Below are 12,272 nucleotides of genomic sequence, written 5' to 3' on the forward strand. Positions count from 1 at the left end.
AGTAGCTGCTCAATAAACGTTTACTAAATAGAGTATTATCTTATAAAGAGTCTACATAATATAATATCTTAGATGGAATCTTATAACAATAAAAGGACATTATGTAAAAATTTTAAAACTGAATAAAATACATACAGTAGTTAGTGAAAATTGTAAAATATTTACATTAGTGCAGTAATACTGATAGTATAGTAATACTAACCTAAGATGTTAATAATAGCAGAAACTGAATGTAGGGGTAAACTAAGTGCTCTGCATTATCTTTCCAATTTTTCTATAAATCTAATAAAACTGTTTTAAAAATTAAAGCTTATTTTTTAAAAATTATCATCTTAAAAATGTACCAAGTTTTTACAGTACTTTAAACCTAACCATTAATAAACTTAATTAGAACTATCAAAATTTCTACTGAGGGGCTGGGGTTGTGGCTCAGTGATAAAGTGTTTGCCTCGCACGTGTGAGACACTGGGTTCGATCCTCAGCACTACATAAAAACAAGTTAAACAAAATAAAGGTGTTGTATCCACCTACAACTAAAAACAATATTAAAAAAAAATTCTACCTAGTCTGGGCTCAATGGCACACATTTTTAATCCCAGCAGCTCAGGAGGCTGACACAAGAAGATCACAAGTTCAAAGCCAGCCTCAGGAAATTAGTGACACTGTAAGCAACTCAGCAAGACAAGCTCTTGCCCTGTCTTTAAATAAAATATAAAACAGGGCTGGGCATGTGTTCAGTGGTTAAGCACCCCTGGGTTCAACAGTACCCCCCCCAAAAAAAAAGAAATCTAGCTTTTTCTTCTTAAGCAGAAAAATCTGGTGATATATGAATAAAGCACCTTCTTAATATTTCACTTTCTCACAAAGATAAAACATGAAAGTTGAATAAGGGAACTATAAAGAATCAAAACTGTAAGGTTTCTGATGCTTAAGAGTAAGTCTTACCTTTGTTAGATCGAAAAAGATTTACAAAAGAACTATATGCTGACTTAAAAGAAGGTTCATCCTGGTCAAGAGTCAAAGGTTTAAAGTGTGTAAGATGAGAAGGACTGGTAGGAGGTCGAGGCAAATCATTAGCAGAGTCCAATGTTGGGGAAGTCTTATCATCTGTGGCCATTTCATGAGTCTGCAAAAGAAAAAAAAAAGTTACTGTTTCAGAAGCCAAAAGTTAATTTCAAACAATATGCATATATCTGGAAGGTCCTATTCTGTGAGAGTTTTTACCTATGAAAACCAAAGAGTCAGTGAATTTAGCTTAGCATACTCAAGTGAAGGTTTAAAAACACTGCTGTCTAAATCAAATCTCAACACCTAAAACTGATGGTCAACCTAATTTCAAACATTACTATTAAAATCATTTTAAATTTTTTAAATTAAAAAATTTGCAGGTAAGGCATAAATGTGAGCAGGCAAAGAAGAAAAATATTTTCGTATCTGTAAAAGTTTTTGGGAAAAAAGGTACTTAATAGTTTTTTAAAGTTATAGGGGGAAACTGGTTTTATGCCAACATATAAATTCCTCCATCTTACTTATTTCAGCTTTTCCCTCTAAAAATATAACAAAAAAAAATATCTACCTAAAGAAAGGAAATAAAATAGTCATCCTTTAATGACATTTCTATATAAACTCAACAATTAGCTCAAGTTACACCTTATTTGAATATTGACAACTATTCAAATCAATAAGCTATGCTCCATCATGTTTCCTCCCAGGAATATGAACTTGCTATTTTCCCCTTTAACCCTATATAAATATTAAGATAAAGTTCTTCCTAAAGGACTTTTTCCCCTAAATTACCAAAAATCATAATTCAGCCAAAGCAGTAAATCTCCACATCAGAGTTTACCAAAAAAGCACCGATTTATATTTTGCTATTCGGAGTTATAGTTCAACCAGAAGAACCATGCATACCTCTAGTTAGTCATTAAAATGCTTTAGTTTCTAATATAATTTACACTTTTAAAAAGAGGACATTACACTCTTGTAAATGCTTTGCTTCTCTAAAATCATATGCACCATCTCATTTTATTTTTACAATCCTGGAAGGTACATAAAGCAGTCCTCATTACATTTTTATCTTCAAGGCAACCAAGGTACTCTGAATCTAAAATAACTTTCCTGGGGGCAGGTCACAAAGATAGTTTGGGAACCTGCATCTAATCTCACCACAAAATTCTTTAGATTGAAATTATTTTTGTAGCTTTTCACAGACCTCCAAGTCTAGCCTATAAGCTATTTTCTAGCTACTCAAGACTACTCAAGACTTTGCTTTATTAATAATTTAATTGACTTTTAATTCAAGCACAAATGAAACCACTAACTTAAACAGAATTTTGGCAATAAATATTTATTAGAAGCTGGGGCAGGGAGAAAAAGAAAAAGAGTAAGGGGGGAAAGTGAGAAAAGAGGAGGAAGAAGGAAAAAGGGAAAAAGTCTTTAATATCATCTTCTATTGGGGAAAGTAGTTAATAATCCTTCCAAAGTATCATGACACTCCATATTCCAGCTTCAAGACTTAGAAAATAAGATGGTGACTGATTAAGTACAAACTCAAATTTTTGTTCTGTATTTTTTAAAAGAGTACTAGAGATGAAGGACATGATGACAATAGCAACCTCAGACCTAAGAAAACAACCTATATTCTACTTTCACAAAAGTAATATCAGAAGCAGAGTTAAAAACCTGCATAAAGAGCCTTAGAATTACCTTGAATTACTTCTAAAGATCAACTAAACATGAAACTTTTATTAGGTTTTGGAGATATGAAGATAAAAAATTACAATATTAACATATAGCAAGTATTGTCTCTACAACATAAATACAATCACATGGAGTTATCAATAATAATTACATGATATTGGGATCCTGAAAAAACTACATTACAACTCTAATTTTTTGACAACTCAATAACTGCTTATTATAAAAACTAGGACTCCTTCCTGACAGGTAATTAGAAGTATTTATCTACTTACTCAAAAGACCTCTGATGTATCACCAGCACTCCACCTCTTTCCATTTCAAGGTTAGTGTAGTATATGCATATTACCTTGTTAGTAAAGCTAATCAGTAGGCTATGGGGTATTAAATGTAGGAAATAAGTGGCTCTATCAGCCAATATCAAAATTTTAGTTAGAATATCCAAGTATCAGCCTAGTTATCTCTAAGTAGTTTTTTATAAAAAATACTCAAATTGTATCTAATAATGCAGGACAGTTTAATACTAGTAGTGTTGGCTTCCACCAACAAAGAGTTTTGTTGTTGTTGTTGTTGTTTAATTTTTGCCAACAAAAATACTAAAGGAATACCAAAACTGATCCATATTACTCTTTCCAGAAAGAAAGAGGCAGTTCCCAGGAAATTAGTCTTGCCTCTCAGAGGAGTCAACCTGCCCAAACTCAAGAAAAAGAAAACTAAGAATATTTTTTTGTAAGAATGACAGAGTAGGACCTTTTGGAGAGGCAGAAAACGAGATTCAAATAAATTCGAAATAAAATACTGCAAATATGCCAAAATACTATCTGTATTGTCATTGTACTAATTTTTACTAAATGAATGCACGGAATTAACATCTTAATAATTTAACGTATTATACACAGATACACAGAAATAACCGATTCTGCTTGATACAGAATTCTAGCATTTTTCATATTTCTTGAATGTCTTAATAACAACAAACTCTAAACTAGGCAGAAGACCCCATATTCCTAAAAGTATCCACCCACTTCATTCTCATCCTCTTGCTGAGAACATTCTTTAAGAAAGGGAAGTACTAATTTGGAATCCAAGTCTCCCCAAAACACTTTGAGTTGAAATAAAATCGCCTTTAATAGCAGAAACAAGCTTTTAAGGAGATATACGCATATTTGAAAGCCCAATGTTGTTACCAGTTCTGTAGCTTATGAGCTTTCTTTTCCAGCCTAATGATGTACCTCTGACACATGGACCAGAGCTCGTCCACTCAAAGGGAAGAGGAGTGGGCATTCCTCCTCCTAAATAAGTTCGGGGATGAGGGTTAAAAGAGGTGCAAGGGAACTTCAAATGTTTCAAGGAACCCTCTTCAAGAAGGGCCCTACGCGGCTCCCGTTTCACTCGCCAGACTCAGGGCAGCCTGGAATTAGGAAGACCAGCTAATGCTTGGGACAGGTTCTTGGCCTTTCCTGGCCCAGCCACAACCCAGCGAAGGAGCCCCATCTCTCGCCCTCACCTCAGCTTTCCCCCACCGCTCTGGCCCGCACAGCACCCAAGCCGGCCTTCTTCCCACTATCAGCCCCAGCTGGCCACACCCCGGGCCTCTCCTTTATCTGGGCCTCCCGCCCCGGCCCCGCCGGCCTCCCTCCACTCCAACCCCAGCTTCACCCGGCTCAGGTGCAGGGAGCCCGCCCCGGGGCGCAGCGAAGGGTTACTTCAGCCGCTGGCTGTTGCGGCAGGAAGCAAAGATGCTTACGTGGTAGATGCGGCGTCTCCCTTCCCCCCAAGGCTCCGCCCCCCCTTCCTCCTCCCCACCAATCCGCAATCTTTCCTGGGGGCCGACTCCGCCCCCTCCTCCCCGCCCGCACGACGTTCGGATCAGACGCTCAGGCAGAAAGAGTCCAGCCCAGAGAGTGTCGTCTTGGACCACTTGGCCAAAGCTAGGCCTCCTCCGCCTTTTTTGAGGAAGCCAGGATCACAGCGGGTGTGAGCGTCACGCGTGTGGGTCACCGGATGCGTGCTTGGTGTCCTGGGCACCAGACGGGTGCTGGCTGGGCCGCGGTTACCGTATGTGTTCGACACCGTGAGCACTCTTAATGGGTGACAGTGCTCGGCGTTCTCGTGACCCGGACTTTGACTTATGTAGCGCTGATCAGTGGGTGAGAGCGAAGACGCCGGTGTCAGACTTGCAGGACTCCGACCATAGCTAGGCATATTCCCCTAGATAAATTGCTAACTTCTTCAGGCGTCAGACCTCTGGTGTGTAAAATGGAGTTAATAACAGCAGTACCCACTTCACATACTTTTTTTTTAAGATTACGTAAAACAGTTCATGAAAAGCGGTTGGCAGAGTGCCTGACCCAGAGTTAGTGATGTTGGCTCTAAGCTTTTCATTCAGGTTTTGAGTTGCAGATGCTAAGGCTACCTGGATCCTCACTTTGATTCGGTAGAAAACATACCAAAACCTGCTGACTGAAATTGTGGGGCTTGGCAGAGGAGCACAGAAACGAAAGAAATATAAAGGGAGGTTCTATTTTAATTCAATTCTGGGGATTCTTTTCCTCAGAGAGTTTTGGCAAATCCTCATTCAAGCTTTCTTTGAGATGATCTTTTCATCTGCTAGAGAGTACCACAGAAATCTGTCCTAGTACAAAACCTGGTCACTACCCTCAACTGGGCCCTTCAGCAATCATTCTAGAGAGTGTATTCAGCTTCCCCTTGTCATTCTTCATTACTGCGGTGCCAAACACACACACACACACACACACACACACACATTACCTTGACTAGCATTCTCTAGAGAATCTTATCTAACCAAGTGAAAAAGCCAAGGTTACTTTGGGTGCAATCCTTAACAACCTAACCTCCCCTGCCACAGCTTTTTCCTGCATCCACATATCCACTTCTACCCTGGCCTACCTGGATCCCTCCTCTCTGGTAGAGAGAGGTCTGCTCTTTCCCAGTTCAATCCTCCTGGCACCCAATCTACTCTCCTGTTCCTGGTATCTTGCACTGTATCTTCAACCAATCTTTTCCCAGTGACTCTTTGTTCTCAGCCTATGAACATGCTCAAGTCTCTGCCTTCTAGGAAGAAAAACCAAAAAAAAAACCTTTCTTAAATCAGTCCACCATATATTAATATTTCATAAACCTAAAATAAAGTACAAAATAGACCCAGAGAGCATATGAATAAAGTAGTCATACTAGACAAGAACACCTTAATGTATATAGAAACTCCATGTATGATTAAAAAAATAATAATAAAACATCTATTCAACAAACTATTTTTCCCCAGCATAGGGGTGCTTTACCGCTGAGCTACATCCCCAGTCTTTTAATGTTTTTTTTTTTTTTTAAATTCTGAGATAGCTCACTAAGTTGCCCAGGCTGGACTCATTTTCCATCCTTCCACCTCAGCCTCCCAAATACCTAGAATTCTAGGCATGTGCCTCCAGACCCTGTAACAAACATTTTTGAGTCACCAACAATGTGTGTTAAGTAGGCACTACTCTAGGGATCAAACTATGAACATGATTATAGTCCATGTCCTCAATAAGTTTTTCAGTCCAATATCTGTATTCACTTACAGTATAATCTGTGGGGAACAAAAAGATGAAAAACTGGTTACCATTTGGTGGTGGGGAGAGAAATCAGTTTAGATTCTGACCTCATACTAAACATCCAAAGTCATTCCAGATGAATTTTATCTGTAGAGAGATGATTTGTGTAAATATCCTCCCAGAAAACTCATCTGAGCCTCCATTTATAATTCTTGCTAAATTGACTATTGTTATAGTACTATATTTATATTTCTCCCCATATATTAGTTGCATTTTGCTGAAAATAGCTTTTTCTTTATATTGATTACTATCAATATGGATGCTAATCAATTTTCTGTGCCTGACTCATTCCACTTAATGTCCTCCAGGTTCATCTTTATTATCACAAAGATTTTTTAAGACTCACTGATATTCCATTATCCATATATACCACATTTTTTCTTTATCCATCCCTGCCTGATGAACACTTGGATTGATTTCAATTTGGGTCATTGTAAATCATGCTACAGTTAACATAGGAATGCAGATATATCTTTGATACACTGATTTCATATACCCAAAAGTGGGGTTGCTGAATCATATGGTAGTTCTATGTTAAATTTTTTGAAGTACTTCCATACTGTTTTCCATAATGAGTGTACTAATTTACATTCACATTAGTAATATGCAAGCTTCCCTTTTTTACTCATACTCTGCAATGCTTCTTATCTTTTGATAATAGTCATTCTAACAGGTGTGAGGTGGTATCTTTCACTGTGGTTATAATTTGTATTTTTTCTGATAGCTAGTTATATTGAGCATTTTTTAAAAGATATTTTATTAGTTGTTGATGGCCCTTTATTTATTTTTATGTGGTGCTGAGAATCAAACCTAGTGCCTCACACATGATAGGCAAGTGCTCTACCACTGAGCCACATCCCCAGCCCCAATATTGAGCATTTTTCATATCTATGGGCCATTTGTATGCTATCTTAGGAAAATTCTATTCACATACATTTCCCATTTTATAGTTGTGTTTTTCATTTTTTTATTATTAAGTTGTTTAAGTTCCTTGTATATTTTGGACAATAGCACCTTATCTGATGCAAGGTTGCAAATATCCTCTCATTCCATAGCTTGTCTTTTTGTTCTGTTGATTGTTTGCCTAGCTTTGCAGAAGCATTTTGGTTTCATGTGTTGCTCATTTGTCTATGTTGCTTTTGTTGCCTAAACTTTGGGGTCATAACCAAAAAAATTATTGCCCAGGCCAATGACATGGACCTTTTCCCATACATTTACTGCTAGTAGTTTTACATTTTCAGATCTTATATTTGGATATTTAATCCACTTGGCCTACTTTCATTCTTATGCATATGGACCTCCAGTTTTCCCAATACCATTTATTGAAGACACTGCCCTTTTCCCATAGTGTGTTCTTGGCAACTTTCTGAATAACCCATTTACCATAAATAATACTAAACATCCAAAGTCATATATTTCTGGTACCTATTCTGTTCCATTGGTCTTGTGTCTGCTCCTTTGCCAGTATTATGCTGTTTTGTTACTGCAACTCTGTAGTGTATTTTGAAGTCAGGTAGTGTGAAGCTTCCAGTTTTGTTCTTTTTGCTCAAGATGACTGGCTATTCAGAGCCTTTATTGTTCCATGTTCTATACAAATTTTAGCATTGCTTTGTTTTTCTATTTTTGTTTTTTAAAAAAAGTCATCAAAATTTTGACTGATATAGATTGACTCTATAGATCACTTTAAGTAATATGCACATTTTAACAATATTAAAATCTTTCAATCCATGAACATGGAATGTCTTTTCATTTATTTGTGTCTTCTTTAATTTATTTCATCAATGTTTTGTAGTTTTCAGTGTGCAGGCCCTTCATCTTCTTAAGTAAATTCATTCCTAAGTATTTAATTTTTTGTAGCTGTCATAAATGAGACTATTTAAATTTTCCTTTCAGGAGGGTTTGTTGTTAGTAAATAGAAATGCTAATGATCATTGTATGTTGATGTATCCTACAATATTGTCAAATTTGTTCATAATTCCTAACAGTTTTTTTGTGTCATCTTTAGGGTTTTCTACATGTAAAATCAAGTCTTCCGCAAAGAAGGACAATTTAAGTCTTCATTTCCAATTTGGGTGCCTTTTATTCCTTTTTCATGCCTAATTGCTGTATCATATTATGTTGAATAGAAGTGGCAAGAGTAGGCATTCTTGCCTGATCTTAGAAGAAAAGCTTTGAACTTTCCACCATTGAGTATGATGTCAGCTGTTGTTTGTCATTGAAAGCACTTCCTAATTTTTGACCAGTAGGCTTATCTTGAACTTCCCTGTTCAGTGGCCTGGAGTCGGTCAGTTCTGTACAAAGAGCTCTAACTCACTTCAATAGGTAATGCAAAGATGTTTTTGTTGGTTTTTTGCAGTACTAGGGGTTGAACCTGGAGCCTTGTGCATGCCAGGGAAGTGCAATCATTGGGCTACATCCCCAGCTCTATTTATAATATTTATTTGTTTGTTTGTTTGTTTGTTTGGGGGAGGGTTGAGAAAGAAGAATTGCAAGTTCAAACCCAGCCTCAGCAAAAAGCAAGGCACTAAGCAATTCAATGGGACCCTGTCTCTTTTTATTTTTTTTAAATTTTGAGATAGGGTCTCCATAAATTGCACAGACTGATCTCAAACTTGGGATCCTCCTTCCTCAGCCTCCCAAGTCACTGGGATTACAGGCATGCACCATGGCACCTAGCTGCAAAGATGTTTTTTAAAATTATGAAATTCAGTTCTGGCTAGGATATAATAAAATTAGCTCCCCTTTACCCTTTATATAACTATATAAATTGTTATATCCCTGCTATAGAATGATTTGGTAGATCTAACAAGCCTTAAAAATTCCTTTATCCATTCATTCCAATTCTAGCAATGTAGCCTAAAGAAATGATTCAACTGTTTTTAAAAAGGTAAGTTAAAGATATCTGTCATAGTTATTTAAACAATAAAATGAAGAAATAAAAGGAAACAACACAACTAACATAAATGACAAGAAATTAAGATGATCTAATCTGTTCTAACCAAGACAAATGATAGGTAAGTAATATAGATAACAGAAAATTATGTTTACTAAAACTTTATAAAGCATTTTGAATAGAAGTGGCACAATCAACTTTTTTGAAAAGTTTTTTGTGTCTCCTTTTTTATACCTCCCATTCATACTTTAAACTCTTTTATTATTATTTCTTTCAAAATTACTCTTAGAATCATTCTACTAAATGTGCATTCATGAGGTCCTTCTGCTTGCCAGAATTATTCTCAGACTGTCTTTCTTATCTCTTTGTGGTATTTCCTGCTTTTTGAAAACATTGCATGACATGAAAACTCTGCTGATTCTCTTACTGCCCCCCAGATTTTTCTTCCCATTTACTTTGGGAACTCCTTTTCTTCTATATGGCCCTTAAAAATGTGAGTATTACTCACAGTTCTCACTGAGATAGGATTTCTTCTGATTCTGTACTCCTGAATGATCTCATATGCTGTTTTCAGCTATTATCAGTATATGCTAAAGATTACCAGATTTCCTTCCCTCTTCAACTCAGACATCCCTCCTGAACTCCAGATACAGATGACTGCCTCCTAGACATCAACATGTTGCTGTCCCACAGGCATTTCAAATTCAACAAACTTTAAACTTAACTCATTATATTGGTCATCAAATCTGTAACTCTATCTTTATTTCTTCCTTGTTGAAGGGTATCCTGTCACCCAAACTCTAAATCAAGAAGTCACCTTCACTGTTGTCTCTCCCTTAATCTTCATGAATAAGCAGTGATCAAGCCCTACTCATATGCAGATTCTCTAAGATCAGCAAAATGAAAATATAACAGCTTTTGAATACTTAGGAGAATCTCATTATCTTAATGATAGTCTCATAACCAAATCCTAACAGAGATTTCATGACCCAGATTTCAGTTTGTATTTATGACAGTATTTGGCGTTAGATATTATTAAAATATTTAGATTCTTTTATTGATCAAATGAAAGGCGAATAATGACAAAGTATGCAATATTAACCAAATTGGGGAAAGTGGTGGGTTAAATTAATCATAATGTGGCATCCAATAGAATAGGCCAGTTCAATTCAAAAGAGCCTGCATGTAAGCAGGGAGCTTCATATTCACATTTCTATCAGCAATCTAATTTCAGTCAAACATCAATTGTTAAATTTAATTGATTTTATTAATGGTAATTTATTGTTTCATAGTTTTATTTCTAACCATTTTGTCTATAAATTTATTATTTTAAAGTTGTGTAAGAATTATCAGCATATGGTGCATTACATTTAATTTTTTCAATATATATTTAATAATATTTTAATGTAAGTCAATGTGAAATCTACAAGAAAATAATATTTAAAGTCAACCTGAAATCTACTCATTCCTATATTAGTGGCCTAAGAAACACTGTTTTATGAGATTCCCATGTCATCTTTCCTATCACATTGACTTTGAGACAAATTTGCAGCCCTTCTCTAGCAAATGTTTATGATTTGATGGAATATTTTTATGATTAAACTCACCGTGGTTTTGAATAATATCCTATATTTATTTTATTTTTACCTCATTTTTCTCATATATTACCAACATTTTTTTAGATACCTTTATTTGTATTATTTATTTTAAAGAGAGAGAAAGGATTTTTTAATATTTATTTTTCAGTTTTCCGTGGACACATTTAATTTTTTTTATGTGGTGCTGAGGATGGAACCCAGGGCTTCATGCGCGAGAGGCAAGCACTCTACCACTAAGCCACAACCCCAGCCCGTTACCAACATTTTTTATGAAACTATATTTTAGGTAACTTGAAGGATGCCCTGAATAAGAATGGGTATGATTGCTTACTTTTAATAATCAGCAAGGGATAATAAACCACGTGAACCAGATGTGATATGGAGTAAAATTTACAATCTCAGGTGACCAAAGACCTGAGATTTGAGATGCAGATACACCCTTACACTCTTCTATAACCATTTTTTCAGGAATAAGTAGACGTGGATGCTAATATCCGTTAATCCATTTTAAAAACTAATAAATTGGCTGGGTTTTTGCTTTCTTCTCCGCTAGTGCCCTCTAGCGTCCAAAATGCACCTTGAGCATTTTGCCCTGCTTGTCAATTATAATCCAATGAAAGATTATTTTAAAAAATAAAATTTCGAACATTGACTCTTGATCATGCTATTATCCTACAAATAGCAATATAAAATACTGTTTTCCCATGTTTTCTAGACTAAGAAATACACATACAAAAATGAATCTCTGGAGGAAATGAATTTTTAAAAAATCCACTGTTTTCTAAGGCTTCACATCTTTAGTGCAGCTACCTTGGAACCCTGATAATCATCTTTTTCATTATGTTTTAATGCAAATTGTAAATGGGGCTTATTATAGTTTATGGTAATAACTGGAATTATAGGTGCATAAAACCCTAAAGATCTTGTTATTGGTTGTGATGGAAATTATTTACTGAGGCAGGCAGGGTTGCTTTTATATCTGTTGCATACTTTGCATTCTGGCAGCCCCAAAGCAACCCCCATGTTGGCTGGAACACTCTCCTTCCAAAGGCACATTACAATCCACAGACCAACCGGCAGCAGCGGGTAGGGAACCCGCCGAGGTCCTGGTCCGGGTGCCTTTACTGAGGACCTGAAAACACGCTTCACAGTGCTCTAGATTGGTACATGGCCGGGCTGCCGCAGCCTCAGCGCGGCCAGCTCCCCGGCCTGCAGGTGGCATTCACGTTCCTCGGCAGCTGGGCTTGGAGAGGAATCCCAGCTGCAAGGAAGCCCCTTCCCCCACCCGGAGGACACGGAGGTCGCCCCAAGTACTGAGCCCCAGCTTCTCTGGGCCCGCCCCTAGGCCCTGGCCCCGCCCAACCCGAGGAGTCCGCAGGCAGCGATTGAAGACAGGGGCGGGGCCGGGAGGTGGGCTGAGGAGGTGGGGCTTGGGAGGTGACAAAAGCCGGGAAGAGGAAAAAGCCCTGACCC

The 12,272-nt window shown here is 37.0% G+C and overlaps 1 long non-coding RNA gene across 34 annotated transcripts in view; it reads right to left on the bottom strand.

Moving 5' to 3' along the window:
* Window positions 1-4,500, bottom strand: part of LOC144373198 (uncharacterized) — a 52,933-nt gene extending 48,433 nt beyond the window's left edge. For 32 of the 34 annotated variants that reach the window (XR_013432952.1, XR_013432966.1, XR_013432964.1 and 29 more), the window contains exons 1-2: window positions 4,357-4,443; window positions 946-1,126 (exon numbers count right to left, since the gene is read on the bottom strand). This is a non-coding gene — a long non-coding RNA (uncharacterized LOC144373198). The other 2 variants (XR_013432944.1, XR_013432937.1) reach the window with 2 other exon arrangements.
* Window positions 4,501-12,272: the final 7,772 nt, after the last annotated feature.

This window comes from Ictidomys tridecemlineatus, unplaced genomic scaffold (genome assembly GCF_052094955.1).
Source record: "Ictidomys tridecemlineatus isolate mIctTri1 unplaced genomic scaffold, mIctTri1.hap1 Scaffold_295, whole genome shotgun sequence".
NCBI classification, from domain to species: Eukaryota; Metazoa; Chordata; class Mammalia; order Rodentia; family Sciuridae; genus Ictidomys; species Ictidomys tridecemlineatus.